The sequence below is a fragment of the Orcinus orca genome, chromosome 7 (assembly GCF_937001465.1).
Source record: "Orcinus orca chromosome 7, mOrcOrc1.1, whole genome shotgun sequence".
Taxonomy (NCBI): domain Eukaryota; kingdom Metazoa; phylum Chordata; class Mammalia; order Artiodactyla; family Delphinidae; genus Orcinus; species Orcinus orca.
This window is the reverse complement of record NC_064565.1, coordinates 23,528,340-23,546,193: the sequence shown is the minus strand read 5'-3', so window position 1 is coordinate 23,546,193 and position 17,854 is coordinate 23,528,340. Positions and strand designations below refer to the sequence as shown.

General features: G+C 39.7%; 1 protein-coding gene across 1 annotated transcript in view; it reads left to right on the top strand.

Annotated features, from left to right (window-relative positions):
- The first annotated feature begins 2,289 nt into the window (after positions 1-2,289).
- Positions 2,290-17,854, top strand: part of NCKAP5 (NCK associated protein 5) — a 1,039,671-nt gene continuing 1,024,106 nt past the window's right edge. The window contains exon 1 of the mRNA XM_033440354.2: positions 2,290-2,526. The gene's annotated coding sequence lies outside the window, so the exon portion shown is untranslated. The remainder of the gene's footprint in view (positions 2,527-17,854) is intronic.

Sequence of the window (17,854 nt, the reverse complement as noted above, 5' to 3'; positions counted from 1 at the left end):
TTAGCAGGGGACTAGATGTATATCTATAAAAAAGGTAAATAACTCAAAAATTAAAATAGAAATGATGTCACTGGCACTGTGTATAAATAAATATCAAATGAGAAACATACACAAAATGTGCCATGAATTCAGAGGTCAGAAATACTGCCTAGAGTTGAAATGTTCAGAGAAATCTCTGAAGAAGGAGGAAACCATCCCAAGGTGGGTGAACAGTGTGAGCAAAGGTGTGGAGGTGGGCATGTACAGGGCATATTCATGAGATGGCAAGCAATGATCATTGTCACATCAGAGGTTTCATGCAACTGGAGATGTTTGTTAGGGTAAATGATTCATCCTACAAACATGTGTTAAGCACATAGGACCCAGAGAGCATACAGAGGGCATTTGACCAAGGTGTAGGGGCAGAGGTGTGTCAGAGAAGGCTTCCATGTGGAAGTAATGCCAGGGTTAAGTCCTAAGGGACAAGTAGGAGTTTAACAGGTAAAAGTTTCAGGGAGGGGTACGGAAGTTGGGAAGAAGTGTTTTCTAGGCAGAGGAAGCTGAAGATGTGAAGGCTTATAGGTAAGAGAGTGTATGGTGCTTTCCAGAACTGCAACTATTTCCCTGTGGTTGGCCTATGGAATGTGAGTGGGGGAACTGGGTGAAGAAGTTGGAAGGATAAAAACTGACCCAGGTCATGAGAACTTTGGGTACCACATGAAGGCTTTTGGACTTTATCTTCAAGGCTGCGGGAGCCTCAAAAATGACTTGAGTAGAATAGTGGAGTTGGTTGGAGAGTGGACTGTAGACAGGAAGATTAAAGTTGGGGAGATTTGTTGGGAGATCATTGGATGAATTCAGGTGAAAGATGCCAAGGGACAGAACACAGGCAGTAGCAGTGGGGATATAATTGAGGACAATTAAAACATTAGAAGCTATAGTTTGCAGGTCATGAAGGAATTGTGGGGTGGGTTGAGATAATTTCATATATATACAGTATCCACACACACAGATAAATAAAAGGATCTCACATTCTTCATGGCATTTTACTACTGAGTTTAGAATAATGGGGCTTTAAATGTTAGTATTGCCTTAAGACTGTCATGGGTGTATAATACTGGTAAAATGACTAGGTCAATAAAATATGTACAAATGTACAGACTTGATGAAACAAACTTTTATTTAGCTACCAATCCCATAAATGGTCAAACAGTTGACAATGGTAAAGTTTGTTTCAGTAACAAAGCCTCTTAAAGAAAGGGAGATTTGGATGCCTTTCAATAAAATAAATTCCTTTCTTCTCAGATGACATGTAAACTGATGTCATTTCTCATTCCATAATAAAAAAAAAGACGAAACTTGTTATGGTTTGCAGTATTCCAGTGATGACATTCTTCCTCAAAGTAATCTAAAAAAAGACATTGTGAGCAAACTTGTACTTCCCTGCCAGAAATGCATGCCTGGCCATAATGCAAGCCTTTCATATTTAGCCATTTAGATAATGGTTTCTACATGAACTTTCATAACATTTATTTACTGCCATAAATGAATGGACCAAGCACTGTTGGAAGCCAGGAATCCAGTTCCTCAGCAGTTAGACTTCTCACTACCTTATCTCCACATTATAAAGAGTGCTCTGAAACTTGTCTTTCCTGTCAGTATTACAGAGGCAATGTGAAACGTATGAGTATCTTGATTTTGAATTTTTACAGTTTCGCCTGCTTGTGAAATATTTTAGCCCCACTCCATGAAGACTATACTCTAGTTATAAATATTTCAATTCCCCAGCCCCCCTTTTTAGGGTGTATCAACCACGTTTTCCTTCCCCTCCCCTCCTACTGACTGATTCATGCATTCTCTGAGTTGTTGCTGCAGAAAAAAGCAGGCAGAAAAAAAAAAAGCAGGCAGAGACTGCCTAATTCTAAGACAAGGCTTTCTATATATTCATCTGGATAAAATGGTGAAATATGACTTGGGCTGATCTGCGAATGAGGGTTGAACCAGGATAGATGTGTTGATCACTGAATGGAGAAAGGCATCTTGCTGTAATAGGTTTTTCATTTACATGATAGAGGTGATGGATGGTGATTCTGCCCTGGAAGAGTTTGAATTCAAGGTGGCTTTGCTAAGCAGACGTCTGACTTGTTGAAGTCCTGCCACCCCCCTCTGGTCCCTACGTGCTGAGGTGTGGTCCCGCTGGTTGAACTGGTTAAACTGGACAAACCACAGCCTCTCAGAGCAGGCTCTCAGGCCATGGCCTCCGGGCTGGCTCCTGCCCTGGCAGGAAGCTGTGCCCACGTGCTTGTCTTCCTCGCCTCCCAGTCTGTTGGCACCAGGCACAGCCAGGCAGGAGCAGGGGATGGCTGTTGACAGGGCAGTCGGTGTCTGACTCTGGCCTGCTCTAGAAACACTATTCCAGAGTCTTCCCAGCTCTTGGCTGGCATCCTGCAATGGACTGGGATTCTAGACCAAATTTTAGGACCCTCATTCTTGGTGGCCAGAAAGCACAGAACCAGATGCAGCTGTGGAGGAAGATGGTGGAGAAAGGTAAAATAAAATAAAATTAGAATTTCTTTTTAAACACAGTATTTATAAAATATTTTTATACAACAAACACGTATTTTTTTCTCGTAAAGTAATCGTATTGTCTGAAGGGGGGAAAAGAACTTCAATAAGACAGGTAGAAGGAAAGAAAACAATTAGAACACTTTACTATGGGAAAGCAGAGACATATCTAGCTGCTAACATTTGCTGTTCTTACAGCTGTAAAGAAATCTCTGGTGTCCATATGAACAGATATGCACATAATTGCAAAAGATCCTCAAATACCAGAGGGCCCCCAAAGAACTTGTATTTGACTCTACAGTTTAACTGTCACATTTATCTACCTATATCTGTGCCTACTTGCTGAGTAGAGATAAAGAGAGAAATGGAGCAAAATCCTTGTTTTGACAAAGGGCGCAGGAGAATGGGGGAGTCGTTTCCATAAAAGGTAGTAAGTGTAATGATGCAATTATGGTATGGATTCTTAGGAAGCAGTTTAACTGTCTTCACATCCCTACTGTCTAGCACAGGGCTTGATGAGTGGTAGGTCTTCATATTTGTTGAAATTTGTGCTTTGGCTGCAATCAACATGAATTTGAGCCATTTCAGCACACACTAATTCTTTAAGTGATTTTCACTCATCCCATTTATTCATCCATTCACTGAGAAAATACTTACGAGACAGAGCTACCATACAAGACCAGAAGTATATGTAATGAATATCAGTGCAATTCCATACTAAATTTTGACATTTGCATAGGTAATCTAGACAGTGTTTTTTTTTTTTTGCCAGTGAAGTGATATTGTATATAGAGGTTGTTTAGTACATTAAAAGATAGGCAAAATGGATTATTTATTGCAGAAGATTGCTTCATTAATTAAAATGTATATATTAATTATATACTTCCTAGGCTGGTGAAGATCTGATTTTATTTATAATCATCACAGTGCTGTAGAATGAGTCCAGAACATTCTGGAGAATGTTTCGCTTCCTTTTGACTCCCATGTGGGTGATTTCCAAGGGTCTCTACATCTCTGACCTAGGAGAAACCTTCGTCAATCTTTGTGAATTTCCTCCTTTACAAGAGCGATATGTGCTGACTCTGCTTCCTTACCTCATACCCATTCATTTAAAACATTTATTGTGAAATATTTCAGAAGGGAACGTGTAAAGAAGGGCACAGTAAAGACCTGTGTTTCACCACTCAGCTTATCAAATAAAACATTACCAACAAAATTGATGCTTCTGTCCACTTGCATCTCACTTCCTTCAAATATAACTATCTTAAATTTGGATTTGATAATTATCATTATCAAATTAGCTAATTAGCTAATTATCAAATTAGATATTATCAAATTAGATAATTAGCTAATTATCATTAGCTATGCATGCATGCCTAATCATTACACCATATTGTTTTCCATATTTTTAAACTTTACATGATGGTATTATACTGTATGTGTCATTCTATCACTTGGCGTCTTGGTATTTTCATTCATTATTGGGTTGGTGAGGTTCATCCATGATGGTGTTGTTCTACTGTATGACATTCCCCAATTTGTTTCCACACTCTCCTGTTGACGGACATCTACTTTACTTGCAAATTTTGTGTCAAGGGGTCAAGACAGATTTGTCAGTATCACTTGGTGCCAAAAGGGACTCGTTGGCAGGAAAGTGGTCAGAGTCCAGCATCCTTTCTAGAGGTGTGCTTGAGCTCCAGTGCATGTGGAAGCACTGTGGGACAGGTCTCCTGTGGACAGATCCCACCAGTGGGATGTTTCCCACCTTGTTGCTCTCCCTTTCTGAGAGCTGAACAGGAGAAGAGCCTTGGAGGACTTGGGAACAGACTGCTTTGGCATCAAACAGCCTAAGGGTAAAGCGTGAGCTGTTTGCAGTTGTTGGGAACATAAGCTGCCTCATCCATGGAGGTTTGCGGGACCGTGGGAGGTGCAGCCCCTCCTCCCGGGGAGAAGCCTCTAATGCAGTTAATTTCTTACCAGGCGGTTTAGAGGGAGCGTCTTATGGATTGACATTTGTCACTACAAATCAATTTTTTCTTGTTTCAAATAATGTTGCCATGATCACGTCTCCTTGTGTACATGTGCAAGAGTTGCGAAGGGTATACACCTAGGAGTAGAACTGCTGAATTGTGGGGATTATGCCTTGTCAGATTTACCGGAGGTTTCCATTTGTTCTTCAAATCATTGAACCAATTTATACTACCACCAGTCATACATAAGAGTAATATATTGCTTCACATCCTCGCCAACAATTGATATTGTCCAAATTTATTAATTTTTGCTGATTTGATAGATGGTATGAGATGAAAGCTCAGAGAGATGTTTTGATTATGATTAAGATTGAGCAGGTTATCTTATATCTGTTGGTCACTTACATCTCCTCTTTTATGAATTGCTTTTTCTGTCTTTTTCCCATATTTTTTTCTGTGAATGGTCTTTTTCTTTCTGACTTGTAGGTGTCTTACATTATAGATGTTTACTTTGCATAGATCTGTATGTTGCAAATACTTCTCCCATTCTGTAGTTGGTTTTTTGTTGTTGTTGTTTTACTTAGAAAAACAAAGCAAAACTTTTAATGGTCTTGTGATTAACAGAACTTAAATATTTGGATGTAACAGCATCTATAATTATTAAGCCTAGTTTCAAAGAGCTTTCTTTATTCTTAACTACTGTGAGTTTGGCTTTAATTCATTTTTACTCTATTTTTTAAACGACTATTTTTATTCTTTTACTAACTACTCAAAATTCTATATGCACGCTTAACTTAATTTAATAACTATCTCTTCTGATATGAAAAAACCCTTACTAATTCTTTATTATTGTACAGTGTTTTAGTTCTATCTTGTTTTTGTACTTCCCTAATTTGACACTATCATATTGTATTTCTTATCACCAGTTTGATTAGATTCACCTATGCATTTAACAATCTCTTTGCTGACCATTCGTTTCAGACTTTGTCTAGTTATTCTTTTAGTGAAAGTCTATTCATAGTAAACTAAAATTTTTGTCAGAAAATATATTTCTTTGATCTCATTCTTTAGTGGGGATTTAGCTAGGTATGAAATTGTAAGTTGAAGTTACTTTCTCATGGCTTCTAAGAGATATTCTGTTATTCTAATTTCTTTGTAGGTGTCCTTCTAATATGTTTTTTGGAAGGTGCTTTCTCTCTGGCTGCTTTTAAGGTCATGTTTGTCTTTGGTGGCCTGTAGTATTGCTATGGTATGTCTAGGTGTGGATTAAAAAAACAGACATTTTCCTTTAAAATTTTTATATTTCTGAATCTGAGGATTCATGGTTTTTATCAAGGACACTTTTTGGTCATTTATATTTTTAAATATTGTCTTTTTCTAGAACTCCAATTAGATGTATGTTAAATGTCATTTCATTTTCCATTTCTCTTAAGTCTTTTTCATATTTTTCATCTGATTGATTCTACTTGCTACATCCTATAAGCTTAAAAAAATCTATCTTCCTGTTCATTAACTCTTTCTTCTATATTCTGTCCAATTTTCTTTTTAAACCATTTAATTTTTCACTTCAATAAGTATATTTCAGTGATTACATTTTAATTTCTACAAGTCTAATTTGGTTTTTTAAGATTTCTTGTTTGTATTTTGTTATCTTTCACAAATTTGGATATATGAAATTCTGGGAAGTCTACTTTTGAAGGTTTTATTTCTACAAACTCTTTCCTCTGGTGGCCTGTATCCTCATATATGTTTTTTAAGCTAAGCTCTTTTTTTTTTTAACATCTTTATTGGAGTATAATTGATTTACAATGGTGTGTTAGTTTCTGCTTTATAACAAAGTGAATCAGCTGTACATATACATATATCCCCATATCTCCTCCGTCTTGCATCTCCCTCCCTCCCACCCTCCTTATCCCACCCCTCTAGGTGGTCACAGAGCACCGAGCTGATCTCCCTGCGCTATGCGGCTGCTTCCCACTAGCTATCGATTTTACATTTGGTAGTGTATATATGTCCATGCCACCCTCTCACTTTGTCCCAGCTTACCCTCCCCCTTCCCCATGTCCTCAAGTCCATTCTCTACATCTGTGTCTTTGTTCCTGTCCTGCCCCTAGGTTCTTCAGAACCCTTTTTTTTTTTAGATTCCATATATATGTGTTAGCATATGGTATTTGTTTTTCTCTTTCTGACTTACTTCACTCTGTATGACAGACTCTAGGTCCATCCACCTCAGTACAAATAATTTCGTTTCTTTTTATGGCTGAGTAATATTCCATTGTATATATGTGCCACATCTTCTTTATCCATTCATCTGTCGATGGACACTTAGGTTGCTTCCATGTCTTGGCTATTGTAAATAGAGCTGCCATGAACATTGTGGTACATGACTCTTTTTTTTTTTTTTTGTGGTACACGGGCCTCTCACTCTTGTGGCCTCTCCCGTTGCGGAGCACAGGCTCCAGACGCGCAGGCTCAGCGGCCGTGGCTCACGGGCCTAGCCGCTCCGCGGCTCGTGGGATCTTCCCGGACCGGGGCACGAACCCGTGTTCCCTGCATCGGCAGGCGGACTCTCAACCACTGCGCCACCAGGAAAGCCCCGACATGACTCTTTTTGAATTACCAATAATTTGGTTTTCTCAGCATATATGTCCAGGAGTGGGATTGCTGGGTCATAAGGTAGTTCTTTTTTTAGTTTTTTTAAGGAACCTCCATACTGTTCTCCATAGTGGCTGTATCAAGTTACATTCCCACCAACAGTGCAAGAGGGTTCCCTTTTCTCCACACCCTCTCCAGCATTTTGAAGTATAGTTGACTTACAGTATTATATTAGTTCCAGGTGTACAATATAGTGATTCGACATTTTTATCGGTTATTTTGTGTTGAGAATTTATATCTGACTGCTCTTTATCTGTGGCAATCCTGAGAGCTTGGGGTGAGTGTTTATTCCTTTGCATTTGCTTCTACCACACACCCTGGGATGCTCCCCAATTAGGACAACATTCAGTTAGTGTTTTGGCTCATGGTTTTCCAAACCCTGGTGTTGTATAAATTTAAGCCCCAGGCTCACATGGAATAGGCCTGTATTTAAAAATTCTTGGTTTGTGGGGGAGGAGTAGGAAAGTCAATATACCAGCTCTAGGAAACAAAATTTTGATTTTCCCCCAGTTAAATTTGATTTTCAGGTAAATAATAAACACTTTGATTAGTTTTAATTTGTCCTATGAAATATTGCTCCTGGATTTTATCTGGTTACTTATGGCCAGGATAATGAGAGGTTTTGTTTTCCTGAGAAGAGCTGAAACTGATATCTTTCTGTATCATCTTCCTTTGTAGGTGAATAGAATTTTTTTTTTTCTAATCCATCATTTCATGGAGCATCTACAAAGTTCTTGGGTTTTCATGGGCACCTAAGTCCCAGCTCCCCACCTTGTGGAGGCTTTGTGCCCCGTTCCCCACGTTCTAGGTCCCTGGAATGGGAAAATTCCATGAGCATACTTACTGACCCAGCATTTGCTTTCCTGTGTGGTTTTCTGTTTCCTTTTTGGGTTGGTCATTTGGTTTTCTTAGCACTTAGGATTTTTCCCTTTCTTTCAAGTGAGATACATGTTTTAAAGGGTGTTTGCTGTGTTTTCATCAGTTACATTACTGGAAGCAGAACCACATCCATTCACTCCTCACCGAGCCCTAACCCTTACCACTGATCTAAAATTGTCCTCTGAACATTCTGCCTGGGATGCTTTATTGCTAATTCCACTGCCCCTTCTTGAGAGCTGCCTACCTGACAGCTCTCATACCTTGACTCCCCTTTCTTGTTCACTGACTCTTGTGACTCCAGTTTCTTCATATTTTTTTGCCTCTCTGACCAGCCATTGTCAGTCTTCTCTAATGGGTCTCTTTCCTTCTGTTTCTCCTTTGGAATAAACATGACTCCTGGATAATTAGTATACTCCGAAGCTAGTGTCCTGATCTCTAAAGTCTGCAGGCTAGCTTTCACATTGTTTTCTACGGGAATCTTTTTAGAAAACAGATCTTATGAGTATTCTCACCTTTGAAAATCTTTGATAACTTCTAACTGCCAAAATATATCATCTTAGCCTTAAAATTCCTCCACAGTATGACTCTTAGCTACTCCTTCTCCAATGTTCTCAGCTACCAAACTCTCTACTCACTACACTGCTCTGTGCTTCTTGGGCCATGTTGCCATTTCACTCCTTCTGTCTTTGTTCATAACCCTGGAGTGTCTACTGTTTGCTGCCTGCATATTGACATCAGACCCTTCCTCCAAGGTTATGGTCAGATTTCACCTTGGTGGAGGTGTGACCCGTTCCTACCTTCAGCAGCTGCTCACTTGCACTTTATTCATGCTTTTGCTACAACACGTATATTTTGTGCTATCATAGTTATTTTTGTCTCTTGTATTTTGGGGGTACAAATTATTGTTTTTCATCTTATTACCTTAATTCTGAGCACAATACTGTATATTTGGTAGCCTTCAACAAATTCGTTGATTATTTAATAAAGGTGCTTTTCTTTAGTGGTTATGAGGGCATATTAGATACACCAGGTTTTATTCAAAAAATGAAGATCAGCTTAGAAAAACTGCTAGAGCTGCATAGCAGTCTGAATCTTCATTTTCATTTTGGAAGAGTATTTCCCTTCATCTCCTATATTATCAGGGGAGTTTGACTTCTATGTTGGATTTTCTTGCAGACCGGTGGTTACAAGACTAGGGATTCCTAGAATTTGATGGAATGGTCCTCCCAGAAAATGTCCAGAAACCTCCATGGCCTTTGAAGTATGTTCATTCGTTTCCCCCAATTCCTTTTTTCCTTTCTTTACTTTAAAATGCTCACAATGCATACATTAAAGCAGAGGTAGGCAGCTTATGCCTATTTGGTATATTGTTCTAATACATTGCACAATTATATCACCTTCTAGTGTCTGCAACACCTATGAATCTCATCCTCCTTCCTTTTTCTCTGTCTGTCTAGGGTTGGCAGATTTTGCAAATTAAAGACATCCAGCAAAATTTGAATTTCAGAGAAACAATGCATACTCTTTTTAGTATATGTCTCAATGTCACATGGGACATACAGTAAAAAAAGAAAAGTCATTGTTTATCTGAAATTCAAATTTAACTGGGCATCTTGTATTTTATCTGACAACCCTGTGTCTCTACCACTTCCAGCTTCCTGATGCTTATCATCCTAATCATCTAAAAAGGACACAAAGCCTTTCCACATTCAGAAATGAAGATTCCCTACAAGTGATTTTCCCTGGAAAACTCTCAAAGGTTTCCTCCCTTGCAAATTTTAAGTGTGGAGAGGAATGTAACATGGCAACAGGATAATTAATTCTAAAGCAGGGTGGTGAAAAAATAGTATTGTAGTGAAAAACTGGTCTCAGCTGTGGGAGTTGACTAACAAATATGTCTCTGATCATTTTTCCGATACAACTAATGTATTGTGTCAGGCACATCTGGGGGACACACACTCTGTAACTCAGTAAAAATGCTTGAGGGAAAGCATGCGTGTGTGTATGTGTTGAGTTAAACAGCCCTTTGTTATGAGGGAGAGGGGCCATGAACACTGTGCCGAAATGCAAACTAATTGATGGACAGTATAATCACCACCTTAGTTAGCACCCCGGGACTCTTTTCATACCAGCTAGCTGTAAATTTAAATGGAAACCAAAAGGCTAGTACTCAGCCTATAACTCTGCATTCCATTACTTCATGTCTGAAATATTCAATGACTAAGAGAGAGGCTTAACAGATAATAGCTGGAGAGGAGCTGCATGGTGATTAAGGTAAGATGAAGTGGTTGGTAAAAACCTCCAGCTAACCATGTACAGATAAGAGCTTCTGTTTGAGGGATTAAACTCTATTCTTTGCTCAGAATGCATTTCTGAGTGCTGAACAGCCCAGCGATCTCTTTCATTCAGCCGTAGCCCAAGACAGTATGTTCTTCTCGAGATTATATGATTTGGGTTAAGATGGCTCTATTCATGAGCCCAGTCAATCATGGTATATTTATCTTTTAGATGACTGCTATTGAGTGTCATTGAAACAACTTGAGTTTTCTAATCAGACTGATTTGTGTTCAAATCCCACCCAGCTCTGCACCTTGAATCATGGCATAAACTTTCTGAACCTTTTTGATATGCAAGTATAAAGTGAAGTTGATACTATCCATCTCTCAGGGTTGGATGTCGATTGACCAGGTTTATTACCTGCAAACTGCTTAGATTTTATTGCTTCATGAAAGGTAGGCTTGTCCCTCTCCATCTATATGCTTTCTTACATTCTGCTCTTTGCTTAAGCCTGATGGCAGTGATGCTGCTTCCTGCCATCATATGCTTCCTGTTTGCACTTTTGACTCTTTTGAGACACCTTAATTTGAAGGTGTGTGACCTAACACAAGTTTGTATGCCCGATGCAAAGTGAAGCCAAACAAACCTAAATGTCAGAGTTTGGAGCAAAGGAAGGTTTATTGCAGGGCCAAGCAAGGAGAATGGGTGGCTTACATGCAAAAATCCAAACTCCCTAATCATTTCTGGGGAGAAGTTTTATAGGCAAAATTTAGGGTGAAGGCTTCAGGGTGTGACTTTCTTCGGATTGGTTGGTGGTGAGGTAACAGGGTGGTGCTCCAGGAATCTTGTGCTCATCCTGAAGTTACCATCCTCCACCTGGGTAGAGACCTTAGTTCCTACGGAAGAACTCAAAGATATTGTTATATATAGTCCTTGAGGAGGAACCAGGGCCCTGCCCCACAGCTACACTGTTGTTTCTTGACTTCTCCTCCTTTGTTTCTGCATCCCCTCCCTTCCTTGTTAAGCAAGGGAATCTGCCCTTTGGAACTTGTTTGAATCTGCCCTTTGGAGCTCAGGGAAGGTCAAGGAGGCTGAATGAAACCTGTTTCCTACAAATAAGGAACCGGGGACACAGAAAGTGTTTGTTCCCGGGAGGGGCCCACAGGATCCTGCTCTGTTTCAGGTGCACCACCAGTGATGGAGAATGTTTACTCTGGGCTGGAAATGGCAGAAGGCTGTTCTTTTCCAGGCTGGCTGCAACCAGTGGGCACTGGCTGCCAGCAGTAGTGTATCGGGGAAGGCCATGAGACTGCCTGGTGTGCTGAGACACAACCCCTGACTGACTGATGAAGGCCACCGCTGGCCCAGGAGGGGAGAGCAGTGGTATCTGTGCTGTGTGGTTGATAAGGTTCCCCTCGGTCAAGTTATGCAGCAGGGAGTTTGCCTTCAGGAACGTTACCTTCCCTATCTGCACCCTTTCTTCCACTTTTTGTGTCACCTTCCTGAGCTCACTAGTGTTTACATACTGGCTGTGGGACAGAAAATGAAAGACGAACTCATTCATTTCTCTTAGGATTTGGGGACTGGGAAATCACATCCATCTGCAGAGTGCCGTGAAGGGAAAGCCAAAGTGCTCTGAGCTAGCCTTAGCTGCCTGTCTTCCCAGACGCAAGCTGGTGGTCCTCAGCCTGTATACGTGGCTGCCACGTGGCAGCCCTGTGCAGGAGGAGTGTGGAGGAAAGCAGGTCTCTCAAATCATCCATCAAGTCCTTTGCAGTTCTAACCTCCAAAAACAGGTTCGAGGAATCTGGCTTTGTATGCAATGTGTTCAAAAAGAAAATCCTGTTACATCCAGGGGCCTATGGGGATGATTTCTTTAGTTTCTGGGAAAGGCCGAACAATCCAAAATACCTTCCTTGATTTTGGCTATCGACTGTATTCTCGCTGATGATGGTTGTGAAACAGGAGGGAAGGGGGCAGGGCACGACCTTTAAAAGAATGACATCGCCTGAGGACATGACATAAGCTAATTAGAACCAAATAGGTCCAAGATGGCAGACTAGTCGGCTTCCACTAGACCTGGAGCCTCAGTATATGCTCATTATAACACATCAGCAAGCTAAATGACACACCCGTGTACGATGACAGTTCCAAGGCTGAACATAAAGGTCAAAAAGTGGGCGGTGACCCAATCCCTGGAAATCCCCACCCCTTCCCCCAACTAGCTGGAATACTCCTCCCACTCATTAGCCTATGAAATTACCCACCCCTTTAAAAACTGACAACCCCATACCCTGGTGCCACTCTTGCCTTCTGAGATGGCCCACACTCTGTCTGTGGAGTGTGTTTCTCTCTAAGTAAATCCACTCCTTACCTATCACTTTGTCTCTCACTGAATTCTTTCTGCAGTGAGACATCATGAACGTGAGCTTCATTAAGTCCTGAGACCAGGTGTGTGATCTCAGTTAAAAGACCATAGATTCAAGTCTCAATCTGGGTTTTGGCTGGATTCGAGTCCTGGCATGTGGGTTCAAGTCCCAATCTGAGACGCACAGTTTCAGTTTCATTTCTTTAACTCAAACCTCTGTTAAAATGTAAGTTTTCCTGAAAGAACCTTAGGATGGCAGCATAGAAGAGAATATTTTAAGAGCGATGAAAGAAATGAGAAAGAAAAATTATATCACTGTAAATGCAAAATGTAGACTTCCCAGAAGGAGTTGGACAATCCTGAAGCAGATAGGGTAAGATAGAAGAGTTCTGGGGCATTTCAGCCTTTCACACATCTATACGTTATGCTTAAATAAGGCCATCTGATCAGTTTTTAAAAGTAATATTTGTTCTGATTATTATGGTAGAAATTTTGCAAAAATGTAGAAAGAATACAAAAGAAAATGAAAATTTCTAATAATCTCACAGGAAGGATTGACCCAGTTGGCTAACATTTTGGTGCATTTCCTTCTAGTCTTTTTTCTGCATAGATATTTACATATTTGCATATAAACTATCAACCCCAGCAGCCCTTGTTTGCCTGAGGCTACCAAATAAGGTCACCTTATTAGTTTTCTTTAAACTTCATTTGTTTTTTGTTTTTTTAAAAAAACAAACATTTACTGTCTCAGTTTCTGTGGGTCAGGAGTTTAGGAGTGCCTTAGTTGGATGGTTCTAACTCAGGGTCTCTCATGAAGTTGCAATCTGGGTGTCAGTAAGCTGTACTCATCTGAAGACTTGACTGGGACTGGAGGACCTGCTTCCAAGAAGGCCCACTCTTACAGCTGCTGGCTGGAGTTCCCACGTCCTCACCATGTGTGTCTTTCCATAAGGCTGCTTGAGTGTCCTCACAACATGGCAACTGGCTTCCCCAGAGTGATGATTCTCAAAAGGGCAAGGAGGGAGTCCCAGTGTCCTGGCCTTGGAAGTTACACAGGGTTACTTCCATCTTATTCTGTTCATTAGGAGGAAGTCAGGAAGCCCAGCCCACACTCAAGGGCTCCACCAAGTGACCTTGCAATTCCTTGGGCTTGGTCTTGCGGCTTGCTTGCTTTGACCTTCATTTTTAATGTCCAGTTATGCTAACTTGAGTTCCAACAATGGAGTTGCCAGATAGTGTTCCTCAGAAGCTTCTGAGAGTTTTTCAGAGGCTCAGTCTCATAAATGCTCAGAAATAGGCCTGTTCTGCTGTGGCATCCACTGCATACAACCATGCTGTGACAGCCGCTGGCCTTGTGACATGACCCGTTAGGTGCTTCTTCCCCTGGTCCTCCCTTGGTGACCACTAGTGATATCATCACTCCACCTTTTGGAACAGAACACTGATTATCCCGTGGCCTTTCCCTCCAGTTCTTGGGACAGCCCTTTTCTAAATCCCCAATGTGCAGCTGAAAAAAGGCTGCGTTTTTCAGAAGAATTCACTGAAGTTTAGGGGACACAGAAGAGAAATGTAACATAGAAAACAACTTAAAACTGCTTCTAGAAATGCCTACTCATAAAGTTGAACTGGCCACAGCCTTGGAGGGAATGGAAATCCACCCACTCCAGGAGAGTCCAAGAGTTGCCTTCTTCACTTTTCACTGACTGCCTCTGTGTTAACCCCTTTTACAGAATGATTAAAAGTAGGGACTTCCATTCCCTGCAGAGAATAGAAGACCCTAACTCCAGCTACACGGGCATGGTCTATCTGGCCATGGGGGCAGATGACTCACTCATACCAGTCTTAGAGAACATTTCCCAAAGTCAAGGCTATTGCTGCATCAAGCCCAACATGGACCTTGATTTCCAGATCACTTCCAATGTCACACGAACAGAAGATCAAACTCCTCCATATTCTAGCTACACCTTCTGCAAAAAAACTGCTCAAGAACAGCATCACATCTCTTTAAGGACAAGCAGTGATTTGAAGGTATATAGCCATCTAAGTCCAGGTTTAGAGAAAAAATATTCTCTAAAGGATCTGATCTTCAGAGGCGTAATTTTTAAATGCAGCTGTTTTACATTTATTAAACAACATCTCAGTCAGATCCTTCTGCATGTAGATTGCTTCAACACATTTACATATTCACTCTTGCTTTACATTGCATAACTTCAAGGGACCACACAGAAGCCAGGAAGTCTCCCCAGACACAAAGTGAGACATTGCATGCAAATTTTAAAACAATGATTTTTAAAATAAGTCTTCAGGTCAAATCTCCATCTGTGATACAAGACATACATATTTGCATAATTGAAAATCATACTTTACATATAATTATAATCTGCTTTCTTTAAAATTTTCCATTGTAAACATTTTCCAGTATCATTAAAATGTTTTATCATTGATAAAGTTATCCATGATAAAATATCATTACGTCTTGAAAATATGATTTTTAATGATTTTATGATTTCAAATCTGCAGTTGGTATTAACTCTTCTTTCTTGTTGGGCATTTATGTTATTTCCAATTTATTAATATAAATGATATAAAAATGAACATCTTTGCACATATAATTGTCCATTTTTCTGATTACTTTAAGTGAGTTAGCTTTCATTAGGAAACCACTTCAAACTTAATGACTTCAAACTACAAACATTTATTATTTTTCATGATTCTGTAGGTCAACAGAGCATCAGTTTTTCTGGTTTGCGTTGGCTCTGCCAGGACTGAGTGGTCTAGGATGGCCTAACTCACGTGTCTGGAACGACTGGCACAGCTGAGATCATTGGGCCTCTCCCCATCTGGTCTCTCATCCTCCAGGGGTCTAGCCCAGACTTATTCATGGTGGCAGAAGGGTCCCCAACAGCAGGAGAGGGCAGGCCCCATTCACAAGTAGTTTTTAATTCTCTTCTCATGTCACATTTTCTCAAGTCTAGTTGGCTAAAGAAAGTACCATGGCCAAAGCCAGATTCAAAGGATGGAGAAATAGGCTCTACCTCCTGATGGGAGGGGGAGCCAAGTCACCTTGAGAAGGCGCCTGAATACTGGGAGGAGTGAGGGCAGCTGCAGCCATTTTTGCATACAACCTCCTGTACTTCCCTTGAATTTCTGGAAGTAGAATGACTGCCTCAGAAAGTATAAATATTTGTTTGTAAATGTTTCTTACTATATAAAGCCACACTTACCCTATAGAGAATCTGTCCTGTTTTGCATTTTTAACAGCAGTCTATTATAGCGCCTATAGAAAGCATCCATGCTGGTATTAAATATTATAAATTTTAAAATATGTAAGTTATATATATTTTTTATTTTATTTGCATTTCCATAATTACCCATGGAGACTAATATTTTTATAACTTTATTACCCATTTATATTCCCTGTTTTGTGAATTTTCTTTTTATACCCATTTTCCTTGAGGTCCTTGTATTTTTCTCATTGATTTGTGCATGCCTTTTATGAAGGAATATCATTAACCATTAATATGTCAGAGTTTGTACAAATATTTTATCCAGTTTTTTGCTTTTAAAGATACATGAATTTCAAACTTTTATACAGTCTGTATGTTTTCCTTTGTGATTATTTTGTTGCTTTTAAGACGGGAAATATATTACTACCAATATAAAAATATTTATTCATCTACATAGTCTATTTTTTTCGGTGATATCCTTTTTAAACATTTAACTATTTAATTCATCTGAAATGTATTTTGGCATATGGTATTATATAAGCTATTTTTTTCCTCAAAAACTACTTCTCTTCAACTTAATTTAAAATATATATACCTTTTTAAAAAACCTACCCTGAGCAACTTCAAACATACACAAAATTAGAGAGAATAGTGTAGTAAATCTCTATGTATTTATTGCCCAGATTCAAAAATTATCTACTAATATCCAATCTTAGTTTATCTGTTTTTACTTCCTCACAATTTTCATATTATTTAGACAGAAATCCCAGTGTCAATGAAAATTAATCAATAGTAAATCTAAGAAAGAAATGGAAAATTTTATTCAAGCCAACCTGAGAATTATAACCCAAGAGACAGACTTTCAGAAAACTGTTCTAAAGAGGTAAAGGGGGAGGTCAGTATATATGTGATTTTTGGTGAAGGGTTACATGTAATCAAACACACATCTTGGTAGAGGGTTACTGCTACTTCAGAGGAGCAGATATCTTAGTTAATGGTTTCAGTGTTTTTCTAAGTATGGGAAGATGCAAGAAACTGGGTTCATAAAATTTTCTCCTGAAAATATCTAACTATCTGAGGGTCGGTGCTGTCGGTTTTCCCAGAGCACTAAATGTCTCATCTTGTTCTTTGCCCTGAATTCCTTTCAGGGTGTACTGTAGGTCAGTGACCGAAGTGGCTAATGACTTGATTCTTGTAGAACTGGATGGTGGGCAACATTCTTCATTTTACAATCCCTTCCCTTTCAGTCTTAATTTGGACAAAGGTTTGGGAGGCATTTCGTGACCAATTTGTCCCTGGGAATTCTCATTCCCAGGTCAGGAGAGGATTTCATTGATAGGCCATTCAATGTGTTATTACTGGACTAGACCTTTTAACAGTAACCAAAAGTCTCTGAATCACCTGTCTTACTAGTCTGTTACGGTCCAGGAAATGGTTCCCTCTTATTGCTTCTTCCAGTATCTAGAGTTAGACATTATTACAATCCTGTATCTTGTAGAGCCATATATTTGGTTAATCTTTTCAAGTCGCCTAGTCATCGTTATTTTTATCGGAGGCTCAGTCACACATTTAGTAATGCAAGGCACAATAATCTTGTAAAATAGGCAGAATACAAGTAATATAGCTATCAACATTACAAGGGCATAAGTAAGTATTTCAGCTAAGAACTTCCAATGGTTGCTGCCCAGTATCTCCCCAGGTGGTCTGACCAATCTGTTCTGCACCAATCACTATATTAAGGGAAATGATATATTGGCCTCGTACATAGAGTTCACCCGAGATGTCTGTACATACAAGGTGAGTGGTGGGTTACTGTGGCCCCTTAAGGGATTGAGAAAGGTATGTTACCTTGTAAGGATTTACATGGCGCCAGAAGGAGACAAGTGGATCTTTAAGGTTGAACAGGTATTTCTGCCATTGGGGAGGTCTGGTTA